The sequence below is a fragment of the Leucopleurus acutus genome (genome assembly GCF_964270905.1).
Source record: "Leucopleurus acutus genome assembly, chromosome: 9".
Classification (NCBI taxonomy): domain Eukaryota; kingdom Metazoa; phylum Chordata; class Mammalia; order Artiodactyla; family Delphinidae; genus Leucopleurus; species Leucopleurus acutus.
In genome coordinates, this window is record NC_139144.1 from 100,133,317 (window position 1) to 100,157,757 (window position 24,441).

At 36.0% G+C, this 24,441-nt stretch overlaps 1 protein-coding gene across 1 annotated transcript in view; it reads left to right on the forward strand.

Moving 5' to 3' along the window:
* CNTNAP2 (contactin associated protein 2) overlaps nt 1-24,441 on the forward strand; it is a gene marked incomplete at both ends in the record, with an annotated part of 2,035,904 nt that overhangs the window by 696,596 nt on the left and 1,314,867 nt on the right. The window lies entirely within an intron of this gene.

The following is a 24,441-nucleotide window of genomic DNA, read 5'->3' on the forward strand; positions in this document are numbered from 1 at the left end:
TGCGCATTTCTTAAACAGTAATGTTCATTTTCTTAATTTATATTTATCGAGTGAATACCGACAAATGTTGCACACACCTATGTCTATTGCAAGAAGAAAAGTGTCAAAAATGCCATTGTGGGAACGCACGGAAAGCTCAGGATTTCCATAGGGGAGAAAATAGAGCCAAGGTCACAGCACCATGTAAATAAGAGGAAAGCTGGGAATACTGACCAGGGCAGCAAAGTGTACCCAGCCCTCAGACCTGGAAGCAGCTCCGGGTTGCCGAGTGAGATGTCAAGGAGCTAATGCCAAATGAAGGCGTATGTGGCCAACCTGAATCTGAGCTGGACCCCGGGTCAGTGCAGATAACCTGGTGACAGTACAGAGAGGTTTCTGATCTCACAAAGGCTGAGTGCAGAATAGCAGTACAGTCAGTGCAAAAGGAGGACACATGACACAAAAGAATGTATCATATATTCTATGTTTCCTTTTGTACAAAATGCATAAACAGGTAAAACCTATGATGTAAGCAGTCTGGATGATGGTTTCCTTTTCATGAGGGTAGTGGCTGGAAGGGGGTACAAAGGGAGGCTTTGGGTGTGTTGATAATTGTTTGTTTCATGAGTTAGGGCCTTGTCACACTTGTGGAAATTCATCAAGCTGTAAATTGACGTGTACTTTTCTCTATGTCCATTAAAATTCAAGAGTGCATTTTAGAAGACAATTTAATCAGATTTGAAATCAAGGTCCAGTTCTGAGGGAAGAGGATCAGAATTGATCTCTTGCACCAAAAACAACTGCAGGAGAAAACTGGTGGGCCAAGGAAAAGGGACCAATCAGGGGACTTAGCAAAGCACCTTAAGAGCCTACCTGCAACCCATGGGGGGATTATTTCAGTCTTTCTGTAAGTGCAGCATTTATGTGACTACATGGGGCTCTATTCACACTTAACACATGGGCACCTGGTATAGCACAATCTAGTACTTGCTAATGAAGAGAATAGTTCTAAAGAATCATCATGTGTGGCTCTCATTGCCTATGGCTTGAACAAAGATGAGTGCATATAAAACAGACATCACTGTGTGCAGCTAATGTGCATAGGAACTGGCAGATAAGCCAATCTTTGGCTACCCCTATGTTTGTGTGTGTGTTTGTTTTTCCTATTTGTAAGATGAATGCCCAAACCTACTAAATGTAATTCAATTTTATACTTATAATTGCCATCTATGTATGATAGATGTTAACAGTTACAAAGAAAGTTTCCATGTCTACAATGTCTCCCCAATTAAAATTGAGGAAATGTAGAAACAGAAGCAAAAAATATGAATAGAGAGCTCATACAATAGATATAAATGCATTTACTCTTCAAACCAACCATCTCACTTCTAGGAATTTACCCTAAAGGTAGGGTTCCAATAACATGAAAACACATATACACAAGGTCATTCATTGCAGCATTATTGAAATGACAGAATATTGCAAACTACCTATATGACTGCATTCAGGAGATGGGTTGAATAAACTCAGCTACATTCGCAAAATGAATACACTGCGGCCATAAAGGAAACAGAAATATCTCTATGAGTTGGTATGGGCTGGATTTCCCGGATACATAGTTCAGTGAAAAAAGAAAAGTTGCAAAGAGCATTTATTATGTACTAACTTTTGTGTAAGAAATGAGAAATGAGAAAGCATGTATATGTGGTTGAAGCAATTCTGAAGATATTTAAATACATTATAGATGGAGCAAATGAGTAAATATGTTGATGGCTGTTGGGAGCCCTGGTTCTCACTATGAAGGAAGTAAGAAATAAATAAAGAATAAGAGAGGCTTCCCTGGTGGCGCCGTGGTTGAGAGTCCGCCTGCCGATGCGGGGGACGCGCGTTCGTGCCCCGGTCCGGGAAGATCCCACATGCCGCGGAGCGGCTGGGCCCGTGAGCCATGGCTCCTGGGCCTGCGCGTCCGGAGCCTGTGCTCCGCAACGGGAGAGGCCACAACAGTGAGAGGCCTGTGTACCGCAAAAAAAAAAGAATAAGAAAAGAAAACAAGAAAGAATCCCATTTAAAAATATGTGTGAATATGCATATATGTATCTACATACTTACATATATATATACACATACATATATAATCTACCTACTTGTGTGTGTGTGTGTGTGTGTGTGTGTGTGTGTGTGTGTGTGTATTTCCTAGCTGTGACTATTGAATGGGTCTAGAAACTATGACACTATGACAGTGAGCACACCTAGTGCAGACCTTAGTTACTAATACCATCACCCTGTAAAAGGAAGCAGGTCTGCTTGGAGAAATTATATATGATTTTGCTCGAGTAACATACAACTTGAGTTTGAAACATCTTTTTATTTCAGAATGAAAGGAAACAAGATTAATGACAAAAAGGCCGCAAGACTCAGCTTGAAAAAATTTATATTGGCCAAATCCAGACAATTCGAGCACAAAAATAATTAAGGACAGTAATGGATAGCAGACCTTTAGGAAAAAATACATGAAGCCTTAAGTCTATAGAGATGAGAGGTAGCTAGCTAGCTAGCTAGAAAGAAAGAAGACAGGAAGAGGCCTGATACAAGGAAAACTCCACAGCCAACCTATCAACACAACAGTGTTACCTAGGACTGGTTCTGATTAAAATGATGACAGTAGTCAGTTGCTCGAAGATACTACAAAAATAAAGTAAACTTATTTATTTAGAATATTACACTGTAGAAGCATTTTTGTTCCACAGTATTTGTAGGGTGAAGGGGGTGACAACGGTTTTCTGAAAGTACTGGACTGTGAATATGCCCTCAGGCACAAAGAACTCCAAGACTCCTACAAGGCATGCTTGTCAGAGTAAGTTTGAAAGTGGAAAGAAATAAGACAGACATGAAATTGGCTTAGAATAATTCAGGATTTGGAAAGCATCTGTAGGAAGAGACATGAAGGGCCTGGGCTGAAGACAATAAATTACAATTAGATCTTATTCTGGAAAAGTCACCCAGATCTACACTGGGCGATCAAGGAAGAAATGAAAGGTTTCTCTTGACAAAGGAATATTTATCGTTCCTTGGAGAGGGTTTTCAGCCAAATATGATTTACAGATTCTCTGCATTTATTTATTCTGTTCAGATATCAGAAAGAACATGCCTCAATGAGAACAAAATTTATACCTGGTTGCAGGGGGCTAGCCCTAAACATTTTCTAATTTCTCTACCAACTCTGAAATTCTTTTATTCATTCTAAGCTAACTGTTGTTTTTAAAATAAATACCCCATATTTAATATCAATCACTGAAAGGTAGTCATATTTATAAGTAACAATTTCAGTTTTTGATGTTTCTATTATAATCATTTAAATTTACTATCTAATATGTCTCTCATGTAGATACAATTTGTTGTTCCTCAATTATTTCATGTAATGTTGCACATGTCAGCAGAAATGCCTTTCAACCTTGATGCATTTGGAATACCAGGGAGAGCCCAGCATTGAGGAAGTGATCATGTGAGCACACTACTCTAAGGATGAACTCTTTAAAGCTACGTAGGTCTTACATTTACATGTCAGATGATTCCCAAACCTTCAGAAGAAAGGCCAAAGTGCTGACACAGGATGTAGATTCAGAACCTGTGCATGAAATGGTATTAAAAGCAATTGAGATTGAGCATAAAGGTAAAAGTTTGAGGCAATGCATAGAAAATTACATTCGATTTTCAGGTTTACTTCAGCAGAGATTAGGAAATGTATTTCAATTTCCTCAACAAAGAGCAAGTCAAACCTTAAAGAAAAGCAGGACAGAGTCAGAGTTTATCTTAAAAAGCATCACTAAAATGGGATTCGGACACAAAGAACATGATCTGTCTCCATGATTAACAGGATTTAAACAAATTTGTTGACAGAATAAGATCAATACAGCATTATACCTCCATACCTAAAGTTACCAAGGATATCAATCAAAAAAATCTCAAAATTAGTCAAAAGTTATCAAAATTAATCCCTAACCCTAACTCTGAACCTGACACCTACCCTGGCTCTAAACTCAACTACAGCTCCACTCCTGACCCTAATCCTCACCCTACTAAATGCATACTTGAACTGGAACCCAAGCCTCAATTCTCTGATGAAAACCCAGTCGTGTAACAAGAGCAAAAAAATAACATGAGATTTACTTAATATGTTTACGATCGCTTAAATATTAAGGCACTCATTTATCATTGACTTTAATTATAATTTAGGAGGTTCTTTTAAAGAATAACTGAGCTAACGAGTTTAACACAAAAGCAAAAGCTTTCCTCGAATCACATTATCGATGGAATAGTTCTTTAAAGGTAAGTAAAAGCAAATGGCACTGCAGAGTGTATTGTTTCAGAATAGGCAATAGTCAACAGATATTTCCTCATATTAACATTATCCAATTAGGATATATCTTAAGGTAGATAGTACTGTAAGTGTCCTTTTTTCCCTTTTATTCATTACATTTCTGTTACTTAATCAGTAATAAGTCTTACAATTGATGTTTTTTGGGGAATCAAGGAACTAAAGGTGTGGGAGAGGATGATTAGTTGTTCACTAAACCCATGTCCCTTTTTTCCTTGTCACACAGCCTAATTTCTGGCCGCCCTTGAGTTGGGCGTAGCCATTTGACTCTGTAGCCAGTGGAACATGGGGGGCAGTCAAGTAGAGCACTCCCAGGCCTGGCCCACAAATTAGCTCCCCTGGAGTCTTGCACTCTCTGCTTCTCTTGCTGCCAGCCTGGAGTGGTGCAGCCCCATGATGGAAAGAGCTGGACTTCACATCCATGCCTCTATCTACAGCCAATCCTACCATTTATGCATTAGGTCCCAATCCATGTTATGTACTCTGAGACACAACCTTAGAAACTCTTTCCTCCTTCTCACTCATCACATTTTCACTCTAGATCTTTCAGCGTTTTAATATATTTTTATTTCCTTAGACTTTTAAAAAGTTATTCTTGATGCCCACCAGTGACTGCTCTACTCCTTTGTTCTCTGTTGCAAAAATTCCTCCAAAAATGTTTTGACTTGCTCTGTTCAGTTCTCTTCTTCTAGTCTCTCTTAGACCACTCCAAGCTGGCTTTCACTGTCACTATCCCATCAGTGGTTATTCTTCCATCATCATTGTACTGGACCAGTCTTCATAATTCAACAGACTTCAACATTTCCTCCTCTGTGACATACTTTCTTTGATTTCCAGGTACCACATTCTCTTGGGTTTCCTTCTACTTAGCTAGTTGTTCCCTCTCAGTCTCCTGTGTTGGATTTTCCTTGTAACCAGGAAATGTTATAACTGTTGGAATGCTCCAGGACCCAGTTCTTGGTTTTCTTTTCTTTTCAGCTATGCTTACTCACTTCCTTGGAGATCCCAATCGGTCTTTTGAACGTAAATAGCATATATTCACCTTCTCCATCTCCCTTGATGTGAACTCCACTACTCTGAGTGATCAGGACAAACATTTGGAGTTACTGTTGAGTCCTTTCTTCATTTCACACCTCATATACAATCCATTAGAAAATCCTGTCACTTAACCGTGAAAATAGATCTATAATCAAACTACGTATTGCCTCTCTCGTTTGACTGGGAATGATGATTATAAGAACTTCAACAGATTTCTCTATTTCACCCATGCCCCCATATAGACAGATGCAAACAGAACATCCAGAGTTATCCTTTTAAAATATAAAGCACATCGTGTAACTACTCTGTGCTCAGAACCCTACAATTGTTCAACATTTCACTTAGCCTAAGAGCCAATGTCCTTATGATTGCCTAAAAGGACTTATAGGATTCTATTCCCTGTTACTTCTCTTATCTCAACTACTACTCTCCCCCTACTCACTCAGACACACTGATCCTAGGACATTCCAGGAATGCCCCTGCCTTAGGGTTTTTGCCCTGGATATTTACTCTACCTAGAATATTCTATCCTCTGATATCCTCTTGACTACAAAAATGAAAAATATTTTCTCTGATATTAGAATTCTAAAAACTTGAAAGAGTAGTTTTTATTTCATCATTCAGGAAATGATATTAATACTGTGAACCCATTTTCTTTCTTTATTTTGTCAACTAAGTAATTTAGGGATGAGTTGGGTGGCTAAAAGCGATTTTTTTAAACCTCCCTCTGTAGCATTGTTTAACATATGGTCAAAATATTTCTATGTGTTAATTTTACCTCTAGTCTTATCATCTCCTACCCATTTTTTTCTTGACTCCAACTCCTCCAACTATTTTAAAAATAATATATTTGTTGGTTAAAAGCCTTGCCCTAGATCAGAGGCAGTATAGAGAAATGCTGAAGAGAATGGGCCAGGCAGCCAGTACCCTGGATTTGATTCCTGTCATTGATGCTTACCTGCGGAACGACCTTTGTTATATTACTTCATGTCTTTATATTTCTGCTTCCTCATCTGTAACATCTGGGTTAAAAACTTCCTTTTCCATCAACTCCTCAGAGGTCTTCCAAAACGCAAGTATTTTGTAGCTACAGTTTGAGCAATTGTCACCATATCATTTGTCAGTGTCATTGTCTTCGGGCGTGCTGACCTCCACAGGGCATAGATGTGAAGCCCTTAAGGCCTATCCCTCCAACCACTTTTACTTTTCTTAAAACCAAGATAAATTTTCAAGTTAACTATGCACATCTTTATTGACTGAGTATTTATAAATGTAAATATAAAGAAGTTACAAATATAAGGAAATTATTTAAGAAATGTAAATTATTATTTACGTTTGAAACCCCTGATTACTTTCATTGTTTCTTCTAGTAAGAACTTATTTGTCTTAATGTATTATTAATTCATGCCTTTTTTCTGAAGTCTTTCTAAGCTATGTTCTAGGTATACGCCTAGAAAACAGGTTTTTTGTCTCATAGCTTTGAAGCGTAAAGCATATAGAAGTATAGAAGTACGTGTCAGGATCAGGGTGAGTTAAAAAATAACTTGGGGAATGATACGAAGAGCCTGAGATAGGGGACTGGCAAGGCAAATAGCAGAGAGGGCTAGATAAAAACCTATAGAAATTTGCACCTTCTCATGTCCGGAGGACAAGACTGAAAAGATGGGAGTCCGTAGGTTTGAACTGAAAGTGGCTTATCTAGAAAGTGTGTAGCAGGCCAATAGACATTGAATTCTCAAGCTCTGGAGAAAGAGCAGAGCTGAAAATAGAGATATGGGAGCCATAAACCATGAGTAATCAATGAAGAAGAAAATATTATATGTGATTACTCCATGGGGAAATAGAAAGGGAAGAGAGAGCCAATGATAAATACAAGGGAAACCTCTAAATTCAGTTGTCAGACTAGGAAACCATGCAAGAGAAAATTAAAACAAGACAAAACAAAACAAAAATGTAGTCAGAAATATTAGGAAAACTAGCATGAAAAGGAGGAGGGAGAGTCAGTTACTGCAAGAACATGAGACTTGAGATTGCTTTTAGAGGTGGGTTCATGGCCAAACTTAAAAACAGGATTTTAAATAGAATAATGCATAGAGAAGTCACTTAAGTACAAATACATGATGAGGGTTCATTTATTAACAAATACTTATCAAGTTCATTTTTATAAAACAGAGAACACAATGAACAATGAGCGATAAAAGAGATGTAGTCTCTACCCTCATGAAGACGACAACTAATTAGAATATAAAGGTGCGATTATAAAGTATACTTTAAAAAATAATTGGAGATGGAAAGTGTGTGAGAGAGAGAAGGAGAGACGAAGATAAGTAAACTGGGAAAATAAATAACTTTTTTTTTTTGTAGGTTAGAAAAAAGTTGAACCTCTTTGCAGAATAAGAGGAGGAGCCAGTGGAAAGGATCTGTGGGTGACAGAGTTTGTGGGCTGGGGACAAATGTGTTTCCGTTTATAGAGATCCTGCCACGTGCCAGGCACTCTGCCATATGTTACTTGGTTGTCAGAAAGTTCTGCAACAGCCTCTTAGTCCAACAAGAACACAAATGAGATAGGAGCGTATTCATTTGAAAGAAAAAATGCCGCCTCTTTGTCTTCTAATCATTCCTATGAAGATTGAAGAGAAGATACTCTATTTTCTTTAACTTACAAGTAACTTACAAGTAAACATACATTAATCAACTATATTAGATTTAAATGTATTTTCTAAACCTAAATAAACCATCTAAGTTCATTTAGAGTGTTTGTTTAAATAAATGGAAAATACCTCTTGAAACAGAAAACAATAATTCATTATTATCAAGTGTGATACTGTTGGTCAAATCTGTTAAAATATAGGTACCAGGGCTTTAAGGGTAGACTTAACCCCACAACAGTAAAACCCTTCTCCGAATGAAAAGAAGTTCAATAACCGTGATGCACAGTGGCATGCTTTTGTACCTCTTTTTGGCGGCCGGCTGTCACACTCACTATGGAAAGAACACCCATAAATGGCAAAATTGTGGGCTGAATTTGTTTCTTTGTTGTTTGCTTATTTTTGCATTATGTGGATTTTCACTTTGTTTTCACATTTTTTTAATCTCTTATTTTCTTACACATAGTTTAAACCTCAAAAATTTAGCAATTATCGTATAATGAGCTGTTTTCTTAAGTGCCCAATAATTGTATAAAATTGCTTATTTGATAAAATCAATAGAAATCCATTAGTAAAGAATAAAGTAGTAGTATAAGTGCTATTGTTAGTATTATTCTAATTAAGCCTAAATTCCTGATACCTGGAGACGTGAGTCTATCTGTAAGCATGGGGTAACTATGAAAATATCCTAATTCAAGGCCTATAATCAGAAGACTATCAACATTCAGTGAGATTGTTTTAAAACATGTACTGCAGCTCAAACATTCTATGGCCCTGGTATTTCTTTTTTATCAAGGTTATCAGGGTTGTATTAACATTGCTTCACCTGCCCACATGAAATGGCTAAAGAACAGAATTACATCTGATCAAATGAAGAGCAAATACTTTTATATAATTTACTGAATGTTGGAACTTTGGTGCTTCATAAATATTTAAGAGGTAAATGTATTTAACAGTCTGAAAATTGGTGAACCTAGCTGCAGGGCAGGAATAAAGACATAGACGTAGAGAATGGACTTGAGGACACGGTGTGGGAGGGGAAAGTTGGAGTGAAGTGAGAGTAGCGTCGACATATATACACATTACCTAATGTAAAATAGTTAACTGGTGGGAAGCAGCAGCATAGCAGAGGGAGATCAGCTGGCTGCTTTGTGATGACCTAGAGGGGTGGGATAGGGAGGATGGGAGGGAGACGCAAGAGGGAGGGGATATGGGGACATATGTATGTGTATGGCTGATTCACTTTGGTGTACAACAGAAACTAACACAGTATTGTGAAGCAATTATACTCCAGTAAAGATCTATTAAAAAAAAAAAAGTAATGCTTGAGACCTTGGCAAATTAGTTAACCTCTGGCATTCAATTTTGAATGAAGGGGTTATTATTTGTTGGCAATTGTGTAACCATTTTAATTAAAAAGCATTTGCCAACACTTTTAGTAATTCATCCTATGAAGCGTCCTCGTGTGGATACAGGCTAACATGCTCATTTTCTCGGTTAAAATGTTGAGAAAAATAAAGATAAAATAATTGACCTAGTGCAAAGTCCATGGCAGTGATAAGACTTCAGAAACTAGAACATTTTCCCCTGCCAATTCTTTAGATTACTCATTCATGTTAGAGCCATTTATTCTATTTAATTAATTCTGTATTTTAACAATTAAGGAATATAGTATTTGATATATTGAATGAACTCTTTACTTTAAATCTTACGTTATGTTCCTAGATCATGTTCAGATTTTGTAACATTAGAGAATCCATGATCTCAGGACCTTTCGCTATGACAGTGAAAGTGAAAAAATTGTATATTTTGGCCACTTCTGCATAGTACTGTGTTATCTCTTGAAGAAAGAATAATGAATCACTTCTTATCATGTTTCCTTGTAACAATAATACTACAAATGCCCCATGACATCTGGGAATCTTATCTGAGAATAATACTACTCAATGCAACACATTTATTTTCCTTATGAATGAGAACTAATATTTATTCATAGTATTTGTATTTGTACCTTGGGGGAAAGGCATGATGTTGCTTGGCTGCCTAAGACTTTGCAGAGAGCCCTCAAAGGTTAAAGCAAGTGCTATTAATTAGATGCTATTTTCATTTTTTATCTGAAGATTTTCTTAAACTAACTTGGCTAGGAATTCAAACTTCTATGATTCATACGTGTGCACTCATATTCTTGTACTGTGTGCAGCCATGCGTACAGACATATCATTCTCCACATGGCTCTGCATGGTACAGTGATATTGCAGAGACTCTGGGGTATAATGTCATTCTGGTACCTCCAGTTATTAAGCTATCTTAGATTCAGAAATAAACCAGTGTTATACTCATTCTTGTGCTTGAGTAAACTTTAATGAATGCAGATTTATACTTTATTGCTATTGTATTGAATGCATACAGTCTTATACAGTGATCTTTAATATGGAAATATTAGTGAACTTTTAATTGCTTAATGTATTTTTTGTAAAAGATAATTGTATGATAACTTGAAAAACCCTTCTTTCGATCAGTAGTTATGTGAAAGTGTAAAGTGAACAGTGAACATGGATTTCAAAGAAAATCAGTAACTGAAAAATTTACATACTCAAACCTATAAAAATATCTTTCAAGAGTAGGCATTTATGACTGTACTGAAAGGTGACTTTTTTTTCTTTTGCTAAAACAAAGGTATAAATAACTAAAGAAAATAAAGTGAAAGGAGGAGTTTTATTAAAGCATTTGATAATTATTTGCTTATAATCCTTATTTGCCACTATATAATCATGCTACTAGTTTATTCAGTCGGGATGAATAATTATCAATAACTGATAATTATCAAAGGTAAGAGGTATATCTTTCATATGACTCTATGCTTTAATTGAAGTATTAGTCAAATGTCTGAAAGGTATTTCCACAGTTAACTTGTAAAATGAGGAATAGCCTCAATTCAAAAATACTAATTAAATACAGAATGTGATTCAATAAAAGTCACTGATGGTTAATTAAGGGAAGAATTATCAGACTTGAATGAAAATATATAATACATATAATCCTAATGAAAAAATATGCTGTTTTTTTTCCTCCCTTGTTACTAGACATTTACCAACCAAGTATTTAACCTTGAGAAGTATCAAAAAAGCTTTCCTGAGCACATACCATTTCCCAAATACTGAGCTAGGCAATTTTGGGTTTCAAAAGATAGTTTGAAGGTAAAATACTTGCTAGCATTTCCTTGCAGACTAATTAAGGAAAAATGTATTAGTTAACCGTTAGAGAATGGGAACACAAATCTAAGAAACAAGACCCACCTTAAACAAATATCTAAATGCTTACCTATATGTATCAAGAGATTTGTAATTCTGTTTTCTTCCTTCCTTTTTGCCCTCTTTGCTATTGATTTGAGATTACATTTGAAGTTATAGTGTGTTCTTATTCCTGTTTTTATTTTTTTAGAATTGAAATTCTCTAACACTTTTGGTGGTTATTGTTAGACATTTTAAACTGTGTATCTTTCTTGATATATAATGTCATTCAATAGCTTTACAGTCCTCTTTCAACAATTTAGGGCATTATAATATTTACCAAAGCCAGATAAAAATTACAAGAAAGGAATATTACAGATCAATAGTTATAATGAATGTAGACACAAAAATTAATTAAAGAATTAAATCCAGCAATACTTATATAGAGATAATACATTAGGACTAAGATTTATCCTAGGAAAGAAAGGTTGGTTCAACATTCAAAAATTGATCAATGCAGGCCTCCCTGGTGGTGCAGTGGTTGAGAGTCCGCCTGCCGATGCAGGGGACACGAGTTCGTGCCCCGGTCCAGGAGGATCCCACATGCTGCAGAGCAGCTGAGCCTGTGAGCCATGGCTGCTGAACCTGCATGTCACAGCCTGTGCTCCACAACGGGAGAGGCCACAACAGTGAGAGGCCCGCATACCGCAAAAAAAAAAAAAAAAAAAAATCGATCAATGCAAATCTTCATATGTAATTATCTCAATAGATGTAAAAACATATCATTTGACTGAATCGAACATCTATTAATGATAAAACACTCTCAACAAAAAATGGGTTGGAAGGAAACTACAGCAAACTGATAGAGCATCTATGAAAACCTATCACTGAGGTAATACTTACTGGTGAAAAACAGTGTTTTCCCCAGGATTTATAAACAAGAAAAGAACATCTGTTTTGATTTGACACTTTTATTCAGTGTTATGCTGGAGCTCCTAGCCAGTGCAATAAGACAAGAATAAATAGAAGTATAAAGTTTGGGAAAGAAGAAGTAAACCTGTCCATATTTATAGATGATATGATTTTCCACTTAAAAAACCTTAATCTTTTTTAAAATATCTGTTATAAGTAATGACTGACTTTAGCAAGGTAACAGGAGACAAGACTAATACAAAAAATATTTCATATTCTAGCATCAAACATTTGCAAAATGTAACTTACAAAGGTAATATCACTTAAAATAACATCAAAGACTTAAAATGCCAATAGTTAAACACAATGTAAAAAATATCATAAAAAATTACACTTAAAATTACAAAATATTTTTGTAAGAAATAGAAGTATATTTAACTGAAGAGATATGCCATTTTCATTGATTGAAAGACACATTATTGTGAATGCATTGATACTTCACAAATTAATCTATAGATGCAATGTATTCTTAGCATATTTCTAAAAGGCTTTTTTGGGTTTTTTTTTAGAAATTTACAAGATGATTTAAAATTTACTTGTAACTGCAAAAGGCTTGGAATATGTACAACTATTTTGAAAAAAAATTGAAAGATTTTTAAGAATTTCAAAAATTACCATAATGCTATAGTAATAAAGCCAATGTGGTACAGATGTAAACATAGACGCATAGGTAAAGAGTAAAAAATTGAGATTCTACAAAAAGAAAAAAACCATGTATATGGATAGTTGACTTTTAACAAAGCTACCAACACAATTCAATGAGGAAGAGGATAGTCTTTCTACAAATGGTGCTGGGACAATTATATGCATATGGGGAAAATAAACATTGACTTTTACCTCACACTCTATACAACAACTAACTAAAAATAGATCATACACCTAAAGGTAGAAACTACTATTTTTAAACTTGTAGAAGAATACATAGGAGAAAATATCCACCATCTTGGAGTTGTCAACAATTTATTAGGACACAAAACATAGTAGCAATAGTAGAAAAATTGATAGAAGTATAATACATAAAATTGTAAAGTGTTCTTCATAGGACACCCTTACAAAAATGAAAAGACAAAAACACAGATTGAGAAAACATTCACAATACATAAATCTAGCAAAAGCCTTGTATCCAGATGTACAATGACCCCCTCCAAAAAAATTGCACAATTAATACTATTTTGGCGTCTGCTTCTCAGTGGATCCAAACTAACACATTATTCTTCTTTTCTTCCATATATATATATATATATATATATATAAAATTCTGAGAAAATCCAATTTCTGTTGTCATTCTGAGGTACTGTCCTACCATAATAACAAAATGCTTTATGTAATGAATTTAATGCTACTTTTCATATAATTCTAGTGTCTTCCCCTGATAGTTTTCCATCTACCTCTTTAACTTTCTTAATGATAAAAATTGGAATGGCTTCAGGCTAATATGCCTTAAGTACATGCACAAGTGCAAGGACAGTCCAAGATGAAAGTAAAATCTGCAATAGGAAATGAAGATCCCAAACCTTAATTGTTAGGTAATTCTAGTATGTGTCTTTGCAGTTAAATAATAGGGCTATTTAATTCCTGCTTACTAATTTTGTTTACTCATGTCACTTCATAAACAGCTACTTTAGCTCAGTCATCAAAGATAGGCTAATATAAATAGTTACAGGTAAGAAAAGTTACTGTATTTTGGGCACAGTCAACAAAGTTGTTGTATTTTGAGGCAAGGACTTGAGGAACATTTGCTGAGAAATATTTTCTGATTTGATTTCCCTTTTCTGGGTTATGTTTCCATGACAATCACTTTAACCTTTGATATCCCTATTCTTATTATAATATTTACAATTAAGTAGCTGACATGGGTGTATTTGGGCTATAATTAATATAATTTATGATTTAATTAAAATTATCCTAAGTCAATAACAGTAATCTATTTGCATGGAGAAACTGTGAGAAATGTAGGATAGTTTTCTTCTAAGTTTTATCAGCATAAATAAATTTAAACAACACACTGTAACTCTTTTACTTTGCAACTTGATTCATCACATATTGCTGTTCCCCCCAAAATGTCTTTCCTAATTATGCTTTGTTCTCAACAATATTAAAGTTTATTGCCACTCCCATAACACACAATGTGATGTCTGTGTGAAAATTGCCTGGAAGCAACGTTGCCTGATGGGAGGATGCCAACTTATATTAAAAAGCAACTGTTAAGGATTTATCAATTAAAAAAAATAGAGTTAATTATATTAGTACTTATCTCTCTTCCCCTTTGGGCAGGTTAAATTATTAGGTTCATTTTTTATTTATTGAATACTTCATTGAAAGGTATGTCATCCATCTGTATGAAAACAACTATCACAAGAGAATAAAAGGTAACTCTATGTACACACTTCGAAAAAAGTAAATTTTGTAAAATAAGTGTTTCAAATATAATTATGTTTCTGACTGAAAAGGAAAGTTTAAAACTTTGAAAATCTGTGACAGAATCCAGGCTTTGCCTCCACTTTAACATAAATCAACCCTGCACTTCACACTTACTGTTCTTATTTTGTTTTCTTGTTAAAAAGCGATTCCAGAGGGCAGTGGGTTCCACACAACTTAATTATGTGTCAGTTGAAAGATGTAGATAGACGCTATCAGTTATTAGGTTTCTTATCAAGCCAGTAATGTGATACGGCTGTTGTACTAATAATGAAGTTTTAATTAGCTCTCAGAAATACTGGGCGCATGTTTAAGGCCTCTAAATTGAATAGCACATGCTTTACCTAGAAGGCATGAATGCATCCCAAACATATCAAAGTAAGTGCCGAATACGTTGTATGCACATTAGGAGATAATAACTAGAAGGCTTAACATCTGTCTTTGAAGAGCTATGTGTATAAATATTCAGGGAAGTTCTTTCACATACTTAAATGATGGTCTTAAGAATACTGTATTAGCAAATACGGTAGACAGGCAAATGGTTCAGTGTATCTGTTTATCCGAGGAGTATTGTCTGGGGAAAAGCACATTTCACCCGAAGTTTGAGTCATCTTTTATTTCAAAGGGGAACATTCTTTCTTCCTAGCTATTCCAACAGAACAGTTATGTTTTACTTATTGCTTCTTTCCAATATTCTGACCCACGAGAAATTGGGCCAGACTCCTCATTCCTAATCCTTGGGTAGTTCACATATCTAAATGATTAAGTGATTATTGATCTAAACTATCACTAGAGAATTCTTGATGTCTTTTCAATACAGCAGGTGGATTTCAACCATGAGTTCCTTGTGCCTATTCATGCTGTACATGGTGTGTAGTTTAAACTAGTATAACTGGAAATAACCCTTTCCATTCCCACCCACTCCTCTCTACACAAACACAACAAGAATTTTAAGCAGGGGACAGATTTTGACACAGAGCAAGGAGGAACTATAATGAGTCGCTACTGGGAAAATTGTATTTGTGTTATTCGTATGGCCAATTTTTATTTCTTCTCAAAGCATCTCTTTTTACCAACCTAGTCTGGCTCTTGTTTTCGTATTTCAAAGGATGTGCTGCGAGTCACTGTTGCTGTTAAGGATGTTTGTTGAATGAGCACAATAATTAGTTACCTGCTGTGTGTCAGGTACCTTGTGAGGCTCAGAGGTTCAAGGTGCTACCTGAAAATGCACATATTTCAGAGGCTGCACAGTGACCTTCTGTGGGTCGGAGATAGGGTCCCGGTGGATTTGAATTATGAATGAGAGTGAGTCAGGGGAATGGGGAATAGGGTGTGTGTGTGTATGAAGAATTAAAAGCTCAGAGAAGAGCACCTAGAGCTTGTGTGGGGACCTACAAGGCATTTGCTATTTCTGTATCACCGTAGACACGAGGGTGAGGGCAGAGGCACAGGTATTGTGATTGCCTTTGGGGGAGGCAGTGATTATTAGTCTCAGAGGGTCTAGGGCCATGTCTTGTCCATACATGTTTTCCTTCAAATTTGGGGACACTAGTACTTTCCTTCAACCTCAGAATGCTAAAAGGCCACACAGGTAGGAAGAAGGTGTAGAACGCTTCCTTTTGACATTGCTTCAAAAATAATACTTACCAAATATATTATTTTTTTCTAGGAAGTATGGCGTCTGTTATATGCCTAATAGGTTAGGATTTGGAGGGGGGACCAAAGTCATGAAGAAAAAAGAGTAACACACATTTCAGGAGAACTAAACCAGACTTATTGGTAAAGGGCCAATTCAGTGCACAAAAAGCAGGACCACTATTAAATTTAAGAGAGTAGTGGACAGAGGGAGATGGAGATGCCAATTCTGAAGTTGAAACCTGAGGCCAGAAATGAGGAATTTGTATAAAAAAGATATTGAAGGTAACTTGTCTGTGAGGAAAGTTCATTAATGTGAATTTACTTATGATAGGAAACAACAAGGCATAATTAAATGGAAAAGAGAATCCATTAGAACTTTGTCTAGAAAAATAAAACAAATTAAGAAATGTTTATTTTTATTTATAACAGAACTTTGTATTTGCAGCTATACTCTAATTTTTCAAATTAATTTTCTGCCAAATTTTGACATGATTCTTCCCATAACATTGTTTGAGAGCATGTTTCATTCTGCTTTTGCAGCAGCATCGCAAGGAAAGACATTTTAACAATAGTTTAAGAGCACTGTCAGTTGTTCCAGTGAAGTCTGTTGGTTATTCAAATACTTTTATTTTGAAATGCCTCTTGAGTTATCCTTCCTGTCAATTTTTCTTCATTAGAATTGGTCTAACCATTTGTGTGTGTGTGATTTGAACTCTTCCACAACAGTGTCATTTACTTTAGGAAGGCCACTATCTATAGTAAAATTTGCAATTTCATTTTTTTTAAATTTCTTTCAGAAGAAAGCCTTTTGAGTGATACTCCCGACACTCCTCTAATTTTGCTAATTTTTTTTTAGATTGAGGTATAATTGACGTATCACATTATGTTAGTTTCAGGTGTACAACATAAAAATTCAATGTTTGTATACATTGTGAAATGATCACCATAACAAGGCTAGTAAATGCTCACAATTTCATTTTATAGTCAATCTGCATTCTATTTGCATTATAATCAGTGAATAACTGACTAATACAATATGATGGATGTGAAAGGCAAAAGAGACTCTAGGGGGCTTCCCTGGTGGCGCAGTGGTTGAGAGTCCATCTGCCGATGCAGAGGACACGGGTTCGTGCCCCGGTCCGGGAAGGTCCCACATGCCGCGGAGCGGCTGGGCCCGTGAGCCATGGCCGCTGAGCCTGCGCGTCCACAGCCTGTGCTCCGCCATGGGAGAGGCCGCAACAGTGAGGCCCGCGTACCGCAAAAAAAAAAAAAAAGAGAGACTCTAGGGTAAAAAAGCAGAAAAGAATGAATGGAGAACTTAATAAGTGGCCATTTTTATACATATTTTTATGAGAAGTTAAGTTTTGGTTCTCTACACAAACTCGTAACTTAGGGGATACAGATAAATAATTCTCCTATGAAGAGGACGTGGATACTAACCAGGGTATTAACCAGGTTATTTCTTAGGAACTGACCCATATGGTCTTCACTATTCCCCTCAGCCTGACTTTAGACAGCTTCCTTCCTGACTCTAGACCCCTAGTCTCCTTGTTCTCAGAGCATTTACTTTAGAACACTTGTAATCATAAATCCTTTCTCTGTCCCTTTTAGATGTAAATTTTCTAAAACTGGCCTTTGCCTGTTTTGCAATCCAGGACCTTCCTTCAAGTGCCTGGGAGCCACCTCTGAACTGAAAACATCAAGGGCAGTAGCGCCCCAATCTCCCAGTTTCAGATGGGAGAGCAGAAGCGAACTTTGATGGGCCCCTCATTGCAAGTTGGAAAATTACCTCCAGTGATGAAGATAGGAGAAAGTTTACTTTTCCTCTGTGTAAAGTCAATTAGCAAACACAGGTGGCCTAAGGTCCAGCCCTGCGCCACCCACCCTTGCAGAACATAGAGCTCAAACTGAGTTTTTCCCTCTCTCCACTATTGCAATAGCCTTCCTTTCCTGTTTACCTTTGTCCAGTACAATTTTTGCTTTGAAGACACCCATAAGGAACTCATCACATCAGCTGTGAGTCAGAGAACTTCCATCTCTTTGGCACATAGAGGCTTGGTGAGGTCTTAGCCCAGCCTATCCTTGTGTCACCTGAATGTTCCCAGGCTGAAAAATACCACAGGCACAGATGTTTATGTTCTTATTGCAGATTTAAGTATTGCTGATAAGTTCCTCAGGATATGTTCTTTAACCTTCTTCTGTACAGTAAGTTCGTTCTCATATATCATTTTGTGTTATTTCATGCCTATCATTTCCTCTTAAAACAACTCCCTAACAAAGAAAGCATATCATTCACATTATTAGGACTGTAACTTCACTCTCAAAAAGTATGCAATTGAGATTATGTAAAACAAAGGAAATAAAACTATACAGTAAAAAAATTCTTTACCCTTTGAGGATATTTGGCTTGGCTAAAGCTTCAGAAGATTTCTAGAAAAATTATAACTTCATTTTGCCTCAGAATACTTCTCTGATCATTGATATCATCACCCATTCAATAACCCTTTATTGAACCTTTAAATTTGTGCCAGGAACCATTCTAGGCATACAGGATTTAAAATACGGATTGTCACATTGCAGAATTACCCTCCAGATCATTTTTATGCAATGTTGACCCAATACACATTATGAGCTGCTGACCCAGAAAGTCTGAAAGATTCAGAAGAGACTATGGAAGAAATAGAACTTTCATTTCTCTAGTATATGCATATTTGTTTCTCTGGCTTAAATAGAAAATAAGTAGACTTAATACAAAAATATTTTACGTTCCTATTTCACCATTCTGCTTATTGGTATGTTTGTAACTATCCACTTTTAACCACTACAGCAATTGGTTTTCATTGATGACATCAAAATCTGAGATGACATTAACATATGCTCAATCTGACATAAGATGTCAAAAATCTTATTATGTGGTATATGTAAGAAAGGAGTTGGATATCAAACAAGGGGTAATACAAAATTGCATTTAAGAATAGGAAAATGAAAGTTAATAAAAAGAAGGGAAAGACTAATTTATCTATTAAAAGTATAGAGAAGGAATTTTAAAATTTTACAGCTTTCAGTGCCATTTGGATTAGCTACTTTGCATGAAGCAAGTTATGTGAAGACCGTTTTCCTTTTATGATGTCACCTTCCATGATAGTTGTTCTGTTATTGGAGATTCTCAGTTCATTACCTGCGCAGAATGAGAACTGGAAATTCTATAAGTTATTTTTATTGAGCCAAGTTACCTCTCTTCATGGTATACATTTCGTTAATTATTCCTCTTCAGCATACTGTTTTAGATGCACATATATCATTTCTAGTCCTTATTTGTACATTTCAAGTAATTCATAATAAAATCTTTAATAAAATACATAGAAAAAGATTCAGAACCTGTACTCTTACATTTTAAAATGGCTACTGCAGACACAATTTACTTTTTGGGGGGTTTTTTGTTGTTATTTTTAATTTTTTAAATTTTTAATCTTTTTCTTTATTTTTTAAAATTTATTTCACAATTTATTTCCTTATTTTGGAGTTTGTGCTGTTTGTTCATGAACCAGTGGCCCTTAATTATTTCAGCTGTATAATAAATCTTGATATTTGTTCATGCAAAGTCCACCACCTTAATCTGAGTTGTAGATATCTTCCATTTATTATCCCAGATCCACTGTTTATTATTTTTACCCTGATAGCTGGCCAGGAGTTGACTTCTGTGGATTCCAGGGACTTCCTTGTCCTCAAGCTTCTCCTTGAATTTGGCCAACAGACAACTAGGATAGGAGATGAGAGGGAGGGAGGGAGGAAAGTGATGATGCCTTATCTTTTTCTACGAGGCTAGATTCATTTTGCTAGTGATTTCGGAAATCCTGAGGAAGACTGTACTTAGCCCCCTCCCCCTTTCCTAGTACTTCTGCTGGTTTTGTTAATAAGATTACTCCAGCCGGGAGAATATGTTATGTACAGGGGATCTAAGTAGGAGTTAGGAGACAGTGATCGTTTAAATAACTTATATCCGACTCTGACAGTTGTCTTTCTAAAATTATTTTAATAATTTAACTTTCCCCTCTGAGTAACGTCCAAACTCCTTTCATTGTCAGGACGCCCTTCACAAATGGAGTGGTGCCTGTCCCTCTGACCTCATTTCTTCTGTCCCCACTACACCAGGCACTTCAGCCTTCTTGCAGTTACTCAGAGATGAGCTTTTTCCTGCCTCATGACCTCGCACTACGTGGCTCTGTCTGCTGATCTGCATAAGCCTCCCTCCACCTCAGTGACTCCCCATTCAAATGTCACCCCTCGGAGTAGCTTTGGCTGGTCACTTCAAAGTATCCCGAGTTTCTCTCTAACACCTATTCTGTTTTACTTGGCTTTATAACATGTATCTTTGCTTTGCAATGTTTATTGTGTGAACTTTGTTTATTCATTTAATACCTGTCTTCTCCAGTACAATATTATCTCTGTAAGGGAAAGGACCTTGGCTTGCTTACAATCACATTTTCTAATCAAGAACCAGTGTAGGCTGTAGTAACTGCTCAATAAACATTTGTTAGATGAAATGCAATGCGAGGCAAACACATTAATAGATTTGCTGAGCTGGTGTCTGTGCCACCATTCCATTACCCTGTGTCAATCCCTGCACATGTGAGTCGACCTAATTTTAAATCTTCTGACAAACTGGCTTTGGCATAGAAGAGGAGCTCTACTTCCATACTTTTCTAGAACATTTAAAACTACAGTCAGGTTGTTTCCATCTCCAGGCTATTGTAAAGAGAGCTGCAATGAACATTTTGGTACATGACTCTTTTTGAATTATGGTTTTCTCAGGGTATATGCCCAGTAGTGGGATTGCTGGGTCATATGGTAGTTCTATTTGTAGTTTTTGAAGGAACCTCCATACTGTTCTCCATAGTGGCTGTACCAATTCACATTCCCACCAGCAGTGCAAGAGTGTTCCTTTTGTCCACACCCTCTTCAGCATTTATTGTTTCTAGCTATTTTGATGATGGCCATTCTGACCAGTGTGAGATGATATCTCATTGTAGTTTTGATTTGCATTTCTCTAATGATTAATGATGTTGAGCATTCTTTCATGTGTTTGTTGGCAATCTGTATATCTTCTTTGGAGAAATGTCTCCTTAGGTCTTCTGCCCATTTTTGGATTGGATTGTTTGTTTTTTTGTTATTGAGCTGCATGAGCTGCTTATAAATTTTGGAGATTAATCCTTTGTCAGTTGCTTCATTTACAAATATTTTCTCCCATTCTGAGGGTTGTCTTTTGGTCTTGTTTATGGTTTCCTTTGCTGTGCAAAAGCTTTTAAGTTTCATTAGGTCCCATTTGTTTATTTTTGTTTTTATTTCCATTTCTCTAGGAAGGGGGTCAAAAAGGATCTTGCTGTGATTTATGTCATAGAGTGTTCTGCCTATGTTTTCCTCTAAGAGTTTGATAGTGTCTGGCCTTACATTTAGGTCTTTAATCCATTTTGAGCTTATTTTTGTGCATGATGTTAGGGAGTGATCTAAGTGTCCATCATCAGATGAATGGATAAAGAAGATGTGGCACATATATATAATGGAATATTACTCAGCCATAAAAAGAAATGAAATTGAGCTATTTGTAATGAGGTGGATAGACCTAGAGTCTGTCATACAGAGTGAAGTAAGTCAGAAAGAGAAAGACAAATACCATATGCTAACACATATATATGGAATTTAAGAAAAAAAAATGTCATGAAGAACCTAGGGGTAAGATAGGAGTAAAGACACAGACCTACTAGAGAATGGACTTGAGGATATGGGGAGGGGGAAGGGTAAGCTGTGACAAAGCGAGAGAGAGGCATGGACATATATACACTACCAAACGTAAGGTAGATAGCTAGTGGGAAGCAGCCGCATAGCACAGGGAGATCAGCTCGGTGCTTTCTGCCCACCTAGAGGGGTGGGATAGGGAGGGTGGGAGGGAGGGAGACGCAAGAGGGAAGAGATATGGGAACATATGTATATGTATAACTGATTTACTTTGTTATAAAGCAGAAACTAACACACCATTGTAAAGCAATTATACTCCAATAAAGATGTATATAAAAAAAAAACTGCAGTCAGCCCTCCGCATCCACAGATTCAACCAACCCTGGTTTGAAAATATTCAGAAAAAAAATTTCCAGAAAGTTCCAAAAAGCAAACCTTGAATTTTCTGAATGCCAGCAACTATTTGCATAGATTTAGACTATAATTACATATTATAAGTCATCTAGAGGTGATTTAAAGAATATGGGAGGATGTGCACAGGTTATTTGCAAATATCGCCTATGCAAGGGACTTGAACATCCTTGGATTTTGGTATCCATTGGGTGTATGTTAAATACAAAATGAAAACTTTCTGGATAGAAAGCTTCAAACTGAAGATATAATGATATAGAAATGAAACTTTAAATCTGGAATTCCAGATCACCTTATCTAAGACTCAAAAGTAGGTGTTTGCTGTGTAAATTTGGAAGAAGGAAAATACCCTATCACAGTGCCTAAGATAGGGGTTCAGGGGAGAGTTGATTTTATTGTTCATAATATTTAGAGGAATATGGGTCCCTCACATGTGTCCTTAAAAAGCAGTAGAATTGAATATCCTTAAAGCCTTCACTTAATACTAGTGATTAGAAGCAAGCAAAATAGTATTCATATTTCATAAAACAGGAAACACAATGAGTAATGCAAGAGCAGAGATATACGTTAACACAGCATGGATTGTAAATGATTTGTATGCAAGCAATTTAAAACTTCTCTTAAGTGAAAAAGTTTGTCAAAATGTGTTTAAAAATTAAATAATATATGCATAAGTATATATATGTATATTATTTAATAGATATATCTATTAAAATGACAAAACAACATACTATGGAAAGACTTACAAAAAACCATTATGATTAGACAAATTTAATCAAACAAAGCAGCAAGAAGAAAGAAGGTAGGAATCATCAAACATAAGCCCCAGGAGACCAGGAATTTTTGACTGTACTATTCACTGTTGAATTCACACCACCTAGAAGAGTGTCTGGAACATAGTAGGCACTCAAAATTACTTTTTGAATGAATGAATAATAACGTAAAAATAAAAAACATAAAAGCAATAAAAAGGAGAAAGAATATCACTTTATATTACCAAATCAGTGTTTATAAGTAATATGTATGAGTCACAAAGTTTAGATGCTAATTGGCATATAATACGTACATCAAAAAAGGTATCATACAAGGAGCTTTTATAAAAATTAATTGTGGATAAAAAAGTTAATGTACCAATATTAATATATAATAAATCAAGGATATAGAAAGGAAAAATAATATTATTACAATAAAAATTAATCTGCGTCTTCCCTGGTGGCACAGTGGTTGAGAGTCCGCCTGCCGATGCAGGGGACATGGGTTCGTTCCCCAGTCCGGGAAGATCCCACATGCCGCGGAGCGGCTGGGCCCGTGAGCCGTGGCCGCTTAGTCTGCGCGTCCGGAGCCTGTGCTCCGCACCGGGAGAGGCCACAACAGTGAGAGGCCCGCGTACTGCAAGAAAAATAATAAAATAAAATAAAATTAATCTGTATTTATATGACATAAAAACCAGAGAATGTATCTACATTTGATCGTTTATTAAGTCACAAAGAATGGATAGATTATAAATCAGATATTATACTGGTCATATATTTGTACCTCAAGAATAAGAATTTTATGATACTAGAAATAAATTTTGAAAATGTACAGATTGCCATTACCACCCCCTCAAAAAATATTTGGTATTTAAGAATATGTCTTCAATCCATCATTAGAGGAATAAAAACTCAGAATTTGAACAATCGTTGAAAAGATTATGAAACCTGGAGCTCTATATATCAAACCTTTATGGATTTATGCCTAAAGTTTTATTTGGGGTAAATTATTAACTGCTTTTGTTTCAAAAAAATAGAGTATTCACTCAAAAATTTAAAAACATAGAAAAAGGCAAAATTAAAAAAGAAGATCATAGAAAGACAAAATATTACTAGAGAATGGACTTGAGGATATGGGGAGGGGGAAGGGTAAGCTGGGAAGAAGTGAGAGAGAGACATGGACATATATACACTGCCAAATGTAAAATAGATAGCTAGTGGGAAGCAGCCGCATAGCACAGGGAGAT